Source organism: Galeopterus variegatus, unplaced genomic scaffold, assembly GCF_000696425.1.
Source record: "Galeopterus variegatus unplaced genomic scaffold, G_variegatus-3.0.2 Scaffold1200, whole genome shotgun sequence".
NCBI classification, from domain to species: Eukaryota; Metazoa; Chordata; class Mammalia; order Dermoptera; family Cynocephalidae; genus Galeopterus; species Galeopterus variegatus.
Genome location: NW_007727311.1, coordinates 164,605 through 178,691, shown reverse-complemented (window position 1 = coordinate 178,691; position 14,087 = coordinate 164,605). Strand labels below are relative to the sequence as shown.

The window sequence follows — 14,087 nt, the reverse complement described above, 5'->3', positions numbered from 1 at the left end:
TTTTTTTTTCTTAACGCTCATCCTTTATTTTTTATTTATTTTTATTTATTTATTAGTATTATTTTTCTTTTTAATGCTATTAAACTTTCAGGGAGGATAATGACATACAAATAAGGAAAATTTGCTAGATTTTTTCCCTCCTAGCCACTCGTTCCCTTTGTCCTCCAATAGCTTACCAGTTGGTCAAATAAATCAACTTTCAGATTTGAATATAAGCACTCTTTGAAATAGTCCAATAGGCCTTGTAATGCCAAACATGTCAATAAGAGGAGAAACGGAGGGTGTTTTGCAGTTGCTTTTAAAGCATTTCTCTGCAGCAGCTGTGTCAAGTATTTTCATAACAGATGCAACTCAAGCATGCCGTACTGTTTCCTGAAGCTCTATCTGCAAATCAAAAGTGCTTACTACGAAAGGGAATTTTATTCCACTCATTTTTAAATCTTCTAAAAACTTAAGTAATCAAAGCCAACTTTGATAGGCCAATGTTGAAAGGAGAAATTAAAGACACTATGAGTGTCATTAAAAATTAGGAGTTCCCAGGTAATATATAACTCAACATTTCCTGAATGATTTTTACTACCCTGCTAAGTGTGAATAAATTGGGACAACACTTTCATAAATACCAGATTGTAAACTACTTGAGATTTTAAAACATTTGAATTACAGAAATTAAAAAGTTAGTAACAAATAATATCAATAGAAATTATTTATCAATAGTCATTTTAAATATCTTTGCAAACATTTTCCTATTTTTATAAACATCTATACTGCTTACCATCTGCTGATGCTTATTTTAATTCATAAAAAGACCATGTTTAAATCAAAATTTAAGTGACAGAATCAGAACAAAAGGGAAAGGGCAGGAGAATAAACTGAATAAATTCCAAATATGACTTCTAAAGGCAGACAATATAAAAGCTATAATCTTAGTTAAAGCCTTACACTCTTTAAACACAGTAATTACAAGACATCTGCTGGGAACACAGCTTTGCTATTGGATAACCTTAATTGCCCTGTAATAGTTCCTGACACTCCCCAAAATATGCCTCATTGCTAATAATTCATTCACATTTCAGCACCGTTATTAGCTACTAATTCAAACAATAAGACAAAGACAATGAATGGATGACCTTGAAATAATTACCCACGCAATGAGCAGGATTTATTTTGTGCTTTTCAAAGACGTAACTGCTTTCCTGCAACTGGGAATGGCACTACCCTCCAAAATCAGGCAAATACAGAGACGGGAAAAAAAATTGTGGCATAAATCTGAGGCTCCTACTCTGCTCTTAAAAGAATAGTGATAAAACTTACCCACGTATTATGCTTTCTATAGAAAAATAAAAGAAGTATGAAGTTAAAGCAAAAAACAAATTCTCGTAATGATTAACAGAGACAATTCATTCATGGATAGTCAGGTATACATTCAAACAGTTATTTCCTTTCTAGTTCAACCTGTGAGAACATTTAAGAATCACATAAATTCAAAGCCAATAAAAACATTCACTTCTCACAGCAAAATGGTGGGAGTTTAACGGACAGCTCCTTAGGGGGCTTCTTTTGCAAAATATTTTAAACACAGTCTGCCAAGTTAACACTCCCTCCTCCTCACCGCCTCCTTGTTTCTCAAGAAATCTGAATTTTTAAAGAAATGTTGTACTTTGGGCCTTTTCTAATGTGGAATGCATTAAGACAAAACCCATAAATAAATGCTTACATATGCTTGTGAGAAGTAAAGCAGACACCTCCATTTGATCTATTTGCCCACAGAGGGGAGAGGGAGCAGGCATAACCAAAAACTAAGGCAGAGGAAGTCATAGACGATACGGGCCAATGTACATTATCACTGTATTTCTCGGATGTGTTTTGGAGCAAATTCTGGTTTGGTGTGATCCAGTTAGAAACACGAGAAGAAAGAATATAGACAACTGGATCAGGCAGTAGTAGTGGAGAAAGGACTTTCAGCATTTTTTTCATTGTCTGAAAAATCCCAGCAAAGAAAGAGAAAATAAACACTAATTTAATATAAAATTCAAAAAAGAAAAAGCTAGTTTTAAATTCCCTTGGTACTGGGAGACCCTATGAAACAATTGTCATAACATTACAGAAATGAGTAAATTGTCCATCTATGTAAAACAGCTTTCATATATTGAAACCTCTAACTCCTTTTTTCCTTCTTCTCCTCTTCTTTGTCCTCTTTTAAGATTTTATTCTTCTTATATACTTCATTATTGTTAAAATTGAAAATATTATAATCGTTTCCAATTTTTAGAGAAAAAGTTTTAAAAGATAATAATTTCCGTGTCATGTTTCCCAGTGGAAGTCCGCCAAGGCACTTCAGAAGTTTTTCTATCATAGTTTTCTTCCACACAGGACCCCCCCCCCCGAAAAAAAATATTAGTTATGTAAACACTTCTTAGTACACATTCAGTTCAAATTTCTGATCTTANCTAACTCCTTTTTTCCTTCTTCTCCTCTTCTTTGTCCTCTTTTAAGATTTTATTCTTCTTACATACTTCATTATTGTTAAAATTGAAAATATTATAATCGTTTCCAATTTTTAGAGAAAAAGATTTAAAGGATAATAATTTCCGTGTCATGTTTCCCAGTGGAAGTCCGCCAAGGCACTTCAGAAGTTTTTCTATCATAGTTTTCTTCCACACAGGACCCCCCCCGAAAAAAATATTAGTTATGTAAACACTTCTTAGTACACATTCAGTTCAAATTTCTGATCTTAACTATTTAAGCTTAATAAAAAATAAAATAAAACTCACCCATACAGACCTTACCATGTTTGTTTGTTTTGCGAATTTCCATTGCTTTCAGTTTTTGTTTTTTGGTACAGAATTAGTGAAGCTTATGTTAGACCACGTATTCTATCACAGAGGAAAAACTTCATAAGATAGCATAAAAAACAAAAACAAAAAACAAAAACAAGCAAAATGTCCTTACCTATATGATAAAAAAAACAGAAGGGTTAGGAGCTGAGAGGCTGAGGAAGAGCCTGAGAACATTCACTCCCCAATACTTGACCACAGGTACACGAAATAAACAGCCAAAAAAAAAAAAAAGCTCCAAATCGGCCCTGATAGAGCTGGTAACATGTCACTGATAGAGTATCACTGGGAGATTCCCTTCAATACTGAGGTGGTTCACCTGAGAACATTCACTCCCCAATACTTGACCACAGGTACACGAAATAAACAGCTGGTAACATGTCACTGATAGAGTATCACTGGGAGATTCCCTTCAATACTGAGGTGGTTCTAGGATCACTCTTTCTGCAAAGCATGAGCGGAAAAATAACCATCAATGATGTACATGTTGGGCCATAAACTAGGGGCTTTTCATAAAATAGGTTTCTCCTTGAAGGCATTACAAAGTAGCTAGAATGACAAAATTAAAACCTAATATAACCCAAGTTTTCTTTACTAGCCTCAAGGCAGGTATTAATAGCATCACTGTCTAATATAAACATATGTACATGCATTTACAAAAAGAATCTCATCCTACTTTCTTCAAGGATCCATCCTGATATTTCTAGAAAACCCAGAGGATAGTCTTCTGTGCACTTTACACAGTCCTCTAATGTCCTTGCATTCCTGCCCTACCTTCTTCCACATTTCTCTTTGGTACTGAAAGTCCCTTGAAGGTGGGACCTCCCCATTACCAACAGCCTCTCCACTCAGTGAGAAAATCCAATGTCCATGCCAAGGGCATAATGCCCCCATGCTCCCCGGGATGCACAGCCTTGAGATTCCAAGAGATTCTGGACTTCCTATTGTCCTACCTGTTCTAAAGCAAGAGGGAAGCTCCCTTGTGTTCTCTTCCAGGGCACACATTGCCCTACACAAGACTGACTGAGCCCTGTCTTCCCACAGAGCTCCTCCTGGAACAGATGTCTTCCCTTAGGGCCCTGATGTGAGTCCATTCCGCAGCTCAGTGTCTAGAACAAAAGCTATGCTTTCCATGTATCCTTCTCTGCTACATGGCTCTATGCAAACATTTTTCCTTCATGCCAATGTCCTCATGCTAATAGTTTTGCATGCTTATTGTGTTTGAGGATCTTTACATATGGTTTCTCATTTGATTCACAAAACAAACTGATAAAGTAGCTGTTCCCATTGTCCCCATTATACAGATGGTAAAAAGCAGCTAACAAAGATGATTGATTTGACCAAAACCACCCAGGTGGTAAATAGTTGCTCAGGGCCTTGAATATTATGCAAAGTGCATATCTTACTCTCATCTGACAGTACTAGAGTTGCTTAAATTCCTGAAATGGGCAAAATTTGGGTTCAATTGGGATGTCAGCCACACATCCTAAATTATGGAAAGCAACATAGAAGATTGTGCTGAAGATGGGCACCCACACCATAAAGTGTCAATGCAAGGGGGAGGTAGTTCCAGAGAGGCTCTGAGCCCTGATTTTGTTCAATCCATGCTACTTGTTTTCCTCGGAATTGCTATTCCCTCTTGAGCACGTCTCAGGTCAAATGAGCACCTCTACACTGCTGAGTAGAATCCATGAGCCTTCCATTGTAACCTCTTAACAGAAGAAGTAAATTTGGGAAGCACTAACGTAATCTAAAAGCTTGAGCCAGGAGCAATGTAGCAAAATGACAAAAAGCACAACTTCTGGAGTCCCACTACCAGGGTTCGAAACTCAGCTGTGCCACTTAAGGTGTGTATGGCTGTGAGCAAGTTACTTAACACTTCTTGATCTGGGTCATATAATGTTATCTCCATCACAGACTTGGTAGAAAAATTAAGCAAGCTTGAACTTCTAAAGTCTTTAGAGCAATATCTGGGCCATAGTGAAGGCTTTTTCAGTATTTCTTAAATTAATGTATGAAAAAGATGACGTGGAGCTGCTCAGTTGAGTCAGACCAGCTGGCATTTCCTCATTTTTCTGGAGTCTAGTTCACCTCTGCCCTCAGTAAGTATCTGGAGTGAAACCTCTTGATGATGTGTACAGAATGAGGTGAAGGAATGAGTTTCAGACCACAAGCGGACTTTATTCACAACCTTGGAACCCAGTAAATCTCATACCAAACCGACGTATTCTTGCTATTTGATTTTCATTTGCTCTTGGCAAAATATGCATTTCCCCATGCAAAGGAAAAGGTTCAGGAGAGATAACTGACTATCAAATATCCAACTCCTGCAAAAATAACATTTTGATGAGAGGAAAGTACATTAGACTCATGGTGATTAAATCTCTTTGAAAACGCACCTTTAAAAAAACTGGAAAAAGTGAACAAGGGCTTTGTAGAAACCCATTTTCAGTTAAATCCTAAACATCAATCCACAAGCTCGTGAAGTGCCTTGGACCTACTTAAATGGATCCATTGTTGAGCTACATAATTCTCTTTCACTTCAGAGACACTCAAATGCATTCATACGTAATTTGCTTTTGCATGATTTTATTAAAAGAAGAAACCCTAAGTGAGTTTCTTTTCATATTTTCATAATAAAAATACTAATATCCATTTAAAGGTCAATTCTAGAAGTGCATTTGCCTACTTTGAATAGTATTGGTATGCCAAGCATTTAATATCCTCAACATGACTTCTGATAGAAGAATCAAAGAAGTTTCTCTGCTAAATTATTCTGACCATGGTCCTTATTTGGAAATAATTTGAAGTTTATTGTAGAGATTTTAGGATGTTATTATTTTAAGAAATATGTTAATGTATTGGCCTATAGTCCATATTCCATTTTATCTGGAAAATTATATACCACAGGCCATGAGGCATATTTGTACTTAATAAGTAGTTGTCCAATGTCATGGTTAACTGCATGCCTATAAAGAAAAGGAGCAGCTTCCTTCCAGGATAAGTAAAATCTCTGGTAAGTTACTTAATTGTCTTTTCTGTTTTGTTTTTTCTTCATCTTCTTCTTTAATTCTTTAAATAACTATCTGTTTAAACTGAAATTGTTCCAGTTAAATTATATCTGCTTACTTGCAGTTTTGATATTTCCTTTCCAGAAACCCCAGAATTGTTCAACTAAAGTTCAAGTTCTAGTTTAAACTGCATACTTCTGGTTTTCCCACATTTTATTTCAGACAATGAGCCAAGCTCAAATTAGATTTATATTTTCTGTTCTTTTCTTTAAAAAAAAAATCCACAAACTGTATATGGCTATAGATTATGTATGTTTGGAAAAATTTGGTGAGCTTATAAAGATATGTTGTACAACATGAATCTTATAATGTAGCTACAAAATTCTCTTTAAATTATTGCCATTTAGAAAAGTAAAATTAAAGTGAATCAAGGTTAGTATGGGGATAAGTGGACTTATTTAAATAAGGAAGGACTCTAAAGAAAACATGACTTCAAGCAAAATTACCATTTGCATGACAGATCCCATTATTGCTGAATATTCAACATGTTTGACCAACCTTCAGTAGCACAAAATGCAAAGAAAGGCTCGTGCAATCATTTTATGAAATATTTACTTAGGAAATGAAAGTCTGGTTTCATTTATTAATTACATTCTTCAAGTAAATAACTTGGAAATATTCAAATTTTATTATTTTATCCAACAAGTAGTGCTGTTTTTGATCTTACATCTTAAACTATGCCCACATGAATTACAGAATGTGTTAGTTACAACAGTCCTACAAGGCTCATTCTCAAAGTATGATCTGCATGGACTCTAGAGACATCAGGACCTTAGAGACATCAGATTCCCAGTTCTCTTTTTGGAAACTAATTGATGGAGTTTGGATGTGTTGTCCCCTCCAAAACTCATGTGGAAATTTGATCCCCAATGTGGCAGTGTTGGAAACTGATTGAGTCATGGGGGCGGATCCCTCTTGAATGGATTAATGCTCTCCCTGGGGGAGGGGTAGTGAGTGAGTTCTCACTCTACTAGACCCCCGAGAGCTGGTTGTTTAATAGACCCTGGCACCTTCTCTTTCTCTCTTGCTTCCTCTCGCCATGTGATCTGCTTGTACCCACAGGCTCCCTGCCACTTTCCACCATGAGTAGAAGCAGCCTCAGGCCCGTGCCAGATGCAGCTGTCCCAGAATCATAAGCTAAATAAACATCTTTTCCTTCTAAATTACCCAGTCTCAGGTATTTCTGTTATAGCAACACAAAACGGCCTGAGACACTAATGTTGCCAGATATCAAATGAATAAGCTCAGGCAATAGCACACACAGGCACTTGCTGCCGATACGGTAGAAAACTGAAGACATATCAAATAGGTCAAATGAAAGAACAACCAATAGAAGGAGGGCTGTGAAGCTGAAAAGGCATGACCTCCGTTCTAATCCCAGATCTATCACTTACTGTCCTTACCCATATTACAGGAATTATTGTATTAGGAATTATTGTCATTTTAAATCTGTGTACTAGAGTAAAGCTTTTTAAAAAATGTATATGTTATTTATTTATTTTTACATTCTAAGATGTGGAGCAGTTGCGGGGGAAGGGGAGAGATGGAAGAGGATGGGAGAGAGTGGGAGGAGGAAGGGGGATGTGGTCAAGACCCATGACACCACCCTCATTCTGGCAGGGGAGTCCCGGGGGCTTCCACCAGTGGCTCGGTGGTCAATGTTGGGCTGGATAAGGACATTGGAGAGGCATGGCTTAGGCCCTCGGCACGCCTACCCCAGCTTGTGAGCCCAGGGCACTTCCGGTGGCAGCCTGGTAGTCGTCATTGGCTTGGATGTGGACATTAGGGGGTATGGCTGAGGCCTTTGGCAACCCCACTCCCCACTCTGGTTTGGGAGCCTGGGGGCTTGCTGTATACTTAGGTTTTATAGGTGTTCTTTGGTGGTGTTAGACTTTTACTGGTTAATCTCAGAAATTTGCCTCTGATCTGTGAGTTTTTCGTTTTTTCTTTCAGTTCTGTGTTGGATTATTTGCTGTTACCACCACTTAAATTCTACACTGGAACTAATTTTTGTCCTTTGCTTACTTCTAAAATGGGGGATCTTCCCGTAGAAACTGGCACTTGAGCCCTGTAGTTGAGCTAAATTGCTGCTTTGCTGCTGATTCCCTGAGGAAGGCCTTTTGTGTAGCTCAGGTTTTAATTGTTGACCTTGTAAGCACTTTTGGGTCCTGTGAGATCTGGTACACGTGGATTGTGTGGAAACTCTGGTCTGTGCCTGAGTCTTTTCAGTAAACTGCACCCCTGCAGTTCTATATTCTTGACCAGTCTCCACTGAGTGGTTCTGTGCTGATTGTGGTGCAGATCAGCTGCCCACGCTGTGCCCCAATGTTCCCCCAATGGCCCACCTCTCCCAACCCCCACACTCCAAACACTTCCCATGGGACAAACTATGTGCCAATCCCTTGCGGTGACTCACTGGCTGCTGAGTGACTCGTTTTTTCACTTGTCTATAGCCCCTTGCTCCTATGTGGGTCCACAGGAACCCCGTTAGTGATCGTGCTGGGCTGGGGGCCACCAAGTCCCTCTTCTCCCCTGCAGTCTCCAAGCAACTTCATACAAAGGGCCCAGCAGTAGCTTTTGCCAGCTCTTGCTCTGGGCCTTCACCGGGGCCAGCCTTGAAGCTTCTGGGGCTCAAAAATGGTTGGAGCAATCCTTTCTTTGTCTCATCGTGGCATCTCCTGCTTTCGTGGATTCCATAGGTCTCTCCTCCTCTTCCTTTGAGCTCTAGCAGCCCCAGATTGGCAGTCATGGCTTTTTAATAGTTGTAAATTGGTTGATCGTAGGAGACGGTGATGCTGGGGACTGTCTATTCCACCAATCTTGATCAGAAGTAAAGCTTTATAAAAAAGACTCTAAAACAAGAGCAAATCTACATGTCTCTGTGCAAGAAGACATGGCCAAGCAAGGCCAGCTGGGTCTGAGATAGGGCTTAGGAGCCCTCTGGTCTGGATGCCATGCAGATAAAGAGGAGTGAGTGCAGTGATCCTGACCAAATGACACTGTCGAGAGAACGGGGTTGATAGCAGGTAATGAGAAAGTACCAAAAGCTTGTCTTGAAATAGAACCCTATCAAGTTTTGATGAAGCCTGCAAAGAAGACAGATGGATATAAACATCTTTGTGAAGAAAGCTTCTAAAAGACAGCAACAACTACTGATAGTTTCTAAAACAATGTAAGAATTCTCACCTAATTAAATTAATTGTTGGCAGGGACAAATCTTATAAGCTATTACCAATGCATAAATTAAAAAGTAAATTATAGAACAAATTTGTTTCCTGTACATTAGGGCAAGGCATGCTCATTTCAGAGTTAGAATTTGTGAAAGAAAAAAAAATTGCATAATGTGTGTGTATGGTTTTATTTTATTTTTCTAAAATGACTTACTGTTGTTTTAGTGTTTCACATACTCATATCTATCTATATTTACTGTAATAAACATCTATTCAGTAGATACCATGTGCTGAGCACTGGATGACAAAAGGTTAGTGTCTGCCCTTGAGGAGCTCACAATATGTTTAGCAGAGACAGATCATAAACATACATAAATTTACAGTATAATGTACTCGGTACTTTGATTTATATACAGAGTGTTATAGGAATACAAATGAGGAAATAATTCTGATTGGACGAGAGGGGGAGCAGTTTTTAAAAACACACAGAAAAGATCTTTGATGCGGGCATTGAGAAATGAAGAGAATTTTATGCATTTGTTCTAGAATCACAAAATATTATTGCTCATAAGACTTCAGCAATTATTTAGTTCAATTGCCTTATTTTAAACATGAGAAAAATGAGGCGTGGAGCTGTTAGGTAATTTGCTGAAAGGCACCAAAAATAAAAGGCAAAGAGGAATAAAATATAGGGGTCTTGGTTTCTGGGTCACTGGATTTTGTATTTTCAGGCCAATTAATATAGGTCCATTACCAAATAGGAAAAAGCTTAAACACAAATCTCTATTTAAAGGAGACAATAATTCAAGCAAAAATATAGAAGTAGTAGTTTTTAATTGTTACTTAAAGATAGTCTCATTTATTTACTTCAGTTGCTAGGAAATATGTTTAGTTTGGCATAAAAATAAGTATAATATTTTTTTTTAATTAAAATGTCAGTAATCTTTAAATGATGATATTATTTATTTAGAATACCCCCAGAAACCCATAACCATCTGAAAATTACTTGCTAGGATCTGGCAACTTTGTATTGGGCCTTTTGCCATTTTGACAGATGGTCAGAAATATAAGTAGCTTGAATACCATATATGTGCACTGATTGTGAAAGTTTTGGGTGTGATTCTCAGCTTAATCACCCACATGGCTTTCAATGCTAATTGACATGACCATGATTAAAGAGATGAGCATGGTAAAAACAGCTCTTCATTTGGTGGCTAGATATAGATGCTCAAATTCTTCTGCTGCCTTATAGTTATCTTGATGAATAAATAGTCTATGCTCACTTTTAAAACTACAGAAAAACGCATTTTGAATATCTGTAGACCTCTAAATATTCCAAGCATATGCTTTCATTTGTTTCCACCTTAATCCCAGAGCAGCCAGACAACAAATATGGCACCCATGTATGGAACGCACCCAAATTATTGTTGATCTGATTTGTACTTAAGGTTTTAACAGAATAACAAAATGGGGAAATGGCTCTTCACAGTATTTTGGCCATTTGACATAACTACATTAGTTTGACCATATGATGATGAAATGCTAATTATTACCTTCTTATTAACTGGCCATTCCAATAGCAGAAGCATGATCATTTTTGGGTCAGTTGGGTTAAGCTATAGAAACTACACCTCTGTATCATGCCACCTATATAATTTATTTTAAGAAGCTAGTGATTGAGCTCAACATTGTTCTCACTTTCAATATAACTAATATAAATGCAGTTTGTCTATTAATAAAATGCTGATATGATTATTAATATCAGTGGATACCTTTTATTGTGCATTAATTATATAATACATCCGAGTATAATTTTAATGCATGCTAAAGTGTATACTTGTATCATAAAAACGAACAAATTTTATAAATTTTTCTTTTGGTTTTTATGAAGTATGACCCATTTTTTTTTTAAAAAAGGTTTATCTAACATTTTAACAATTATTCTGATATAAAGCACATTAAAATATCTATTTTATTGTCTTTAATTTTAGCACATTGATTCTAATTAAATATTAATCTTAATGTTAATGTTTGAAATATTAGAGGATCAGCTGGCAAATAAAATTGGATATCTTATTTTCTTGTTATTTATTTTTATTAAATGAGAAATTATAGAGATTTATGCACAGTACTGTGGAATCTTGTGGGATAATATGTGGTACACATTTAAACAAATGACAAGAAGCATCAATACTTTCTGTAAAGTTACCATACACCAAAGAAAGTGACCGTACTATGTAGGAAGGATGATTGTCATGGCTATTTCCTTGTCTTCTTCCAGATGCAAGGACAGTAACAATCCTCAGATCTTGTATTCTTTCTCCAGTTTGAAAAATAGTATGTGGGGAAGATCTGGCACACCCTGTGGAATATAAATTATATTTACTAATCTCTCTTCCCACCCACCTGCCCTTCAAAATGAGATGTTTCTTGATTGGATATTTGAATATAGTGGCAATTCAAATGCAAATCGAGATCCTCTTTTGCACTTGAACTCACAGTGACCCATCTCAGAGCTCTTAATAAATAGGTCATAATATAAATTCTTTACAACCAAACAAAGAAAAGCATAGACGATCTAGATTTCCCTACATGACCCAAATCTTTACAACATTATAAAAGTTCAGTCTCCCACTAGTTGGGTGGGACTAGAGAAAGATAGTCTAATTTTTCAGTCTTTTAATGTTTGGCTCAGTAATGGCTAAACTGGAAGGAAAACTAGAAGGAAGCAGCTCCTACATTTGTTTTTATAATAGTGTGTTTGCCTTAACTCCCACCCTACATGTACTTTGTGTCATAACACAGTATACTATACCAAAATGTTTCAAAGATTGACTGGGTTATCTTGAAAAGAAGTAGGTGCTTTCTCACTAGATACAAGAAGTATATATGATGTTAATATATATATTAATTATAATTATATATAATGTTAATTTATCAATATACATCCTTTGTAGTGTGGTAATTCTGCTTTGGGATATAAAAGCATAAAGGGGATAGAAGTATTGAAAAAGTTTTAAATCTAATCAAGGAAATTTAGAGGATTTTTCCTAATAAATTTTGGGGTAGAGATGATGATATATCCTTGTGGGAAAGTTAGAATGTACAAATAAAACAAAAGAAACAAAGAAAGAACTTTCATGATAGACTATTATAATACTGTGCAATATTTTATGATAGTTTTCAAGTGGATACGCTTCATCTAGATTCTTTCCAGACAAAAGAGAAAGTGAAGACCTTCCATTAGATACTGGATATAACAGAAAAGAGGAAAATGGTTAATATGAACATTGTTTATTTATTTCCAGATGACCCCTTGTGTGTTAAAATTTATTATTTTTCTTACAGTGGCAAAGAACAAAGGTCAGGATATTCAAGTGTCAAGGTTTATAACAGCACAACTAATGCAATAGCTATAATACCTACATACTGTTAGCATCTGGGTGATGTTACATTAGTGTAAAAGAAGAAAACGGAATGTTAAATGGTGGTCTTTTAAAAAACCATTCTATTATAGCTTACAATCCTCACATTCATTAGCATTAGAAAAAATGTCACCTGATAACTTTATGTTTTAGTCACAAAATGATTTAAGCATAGAGTAAAAATATTTTTCCTGTCTTTTCTTCTATTTTTCTATGCTAGAGAAAACCTCAGATTGCTAAATTTAATGCATAAGATTAAAAAAAGATATTATTACGAATATTCAAATAGTTGATCTCTCATTTAAAATGCTCACGGTGTTTCTACAATTCAGTCCTAAGGAAATTATATATATATGTATGTATGTATGTATGTATGTATTTTTTTTAGAAGAAACATACTAGCAGGCTGTCTGAGTTTTATCAGTACTTTCAGTTGACTGTAAATAGAAACACAACACCGTGGAGGGGGACTGCAAAAAACTGAAGAACAAAATCACGCCAAAGAATAAAGACCCCATGCATCTTTATTCTTGGCTGCTCATATTTCATAACTTAACCAGGCAGATCTGATCTTTACTGTCTCAATTAAAAAAAAAAAAAGAGCAACCAAATTTTAAAATGAATAAATAAATAAATGTAAGGCTTCTAACAAAGAAAACGCGAGTATATCTATTAAATATCTGAGTCACTTCTCCTATGTTAGGTTTTATCTGATGGTCAAAGTGACACAATGCATGGGCCATCTCGCTGTAGATTCAGCATGTCCTCGTGTACAACCCACTGTATCAAGTGTATAATCCTGTGTTAAGGAAGTTGGCGGTGGCCAGGGCGGGGGTCCTGGGAGTCTGGTGGCTGCAGAGGGCAGCCCGGAACGTGGTGCCTTTGGGTGCACGGACAGCGTCCCATATTACCAAGGACACGTTCCCGGGGCCCCATCCTAAGACCCCAGAAGAACGGGCCGCTACTGCCAAGTACAATACGCGTGTGGAAGATTAGGAGCCTTACCGGATGATGGCATGGGGTGTGGCGACCACCCAGAGCTCCCCGACCGCTCACAGCAGGAGAGGGATCCATGGCATGCCTGGGACCACCCAGAGCTGAGGTTTAACTGGGGTGAATCGATACACTGGAACCCAGACGAGTACATCAGGACCCGTGTGGACACGCCCCCCACTCTTGTTTCTTGGAATGTCATGTTTAAGCAGCTCTCTGGCTTTGTGGCCTTCATGGGGTTCATGTTCTGCGTGGGGGAGAATTACCCCACCTACCAGCCCGTGGGGCCAAAGCAGTATCCTTATCATAATCTGTGCCTGGAAGGAGACGGCGATCCCACTACAGAATCTGAGCCGGTGCTTCACTGTGAGACATGAGGAGGCTTCCTTGGCTTTTTTTTGCCCTCTAACTAGGATTCCCTCGATCCTAGAGATTTAACCTTAATGTAATCCCTAATAAAATTTAGTGCTATTAAAAAAAAAAAGTCATACAGATCCGACAACATAAGTCATACAGATCCCACAACATAGCACAGTATTTTCTATTGATTGATTGGAGCTCACTGTTACACAAGAGGATCGTTAATCCTCT

The 14,087-nt window shown here is 37.1% G+C and overlaps 1 pseudogene; it reads left to right on the top strand.

Moving 5' to 3' along the window:
• Positions 1–10,240: 10,240 nt before the first annotated feature.
• LOC103592690 lies at positions 10,241–13,873 on the top strand (annotated as a pseudogene).
• The last annotated feature ends 214 nt before the right edge of the window (positions 13,874–14,087 follow it).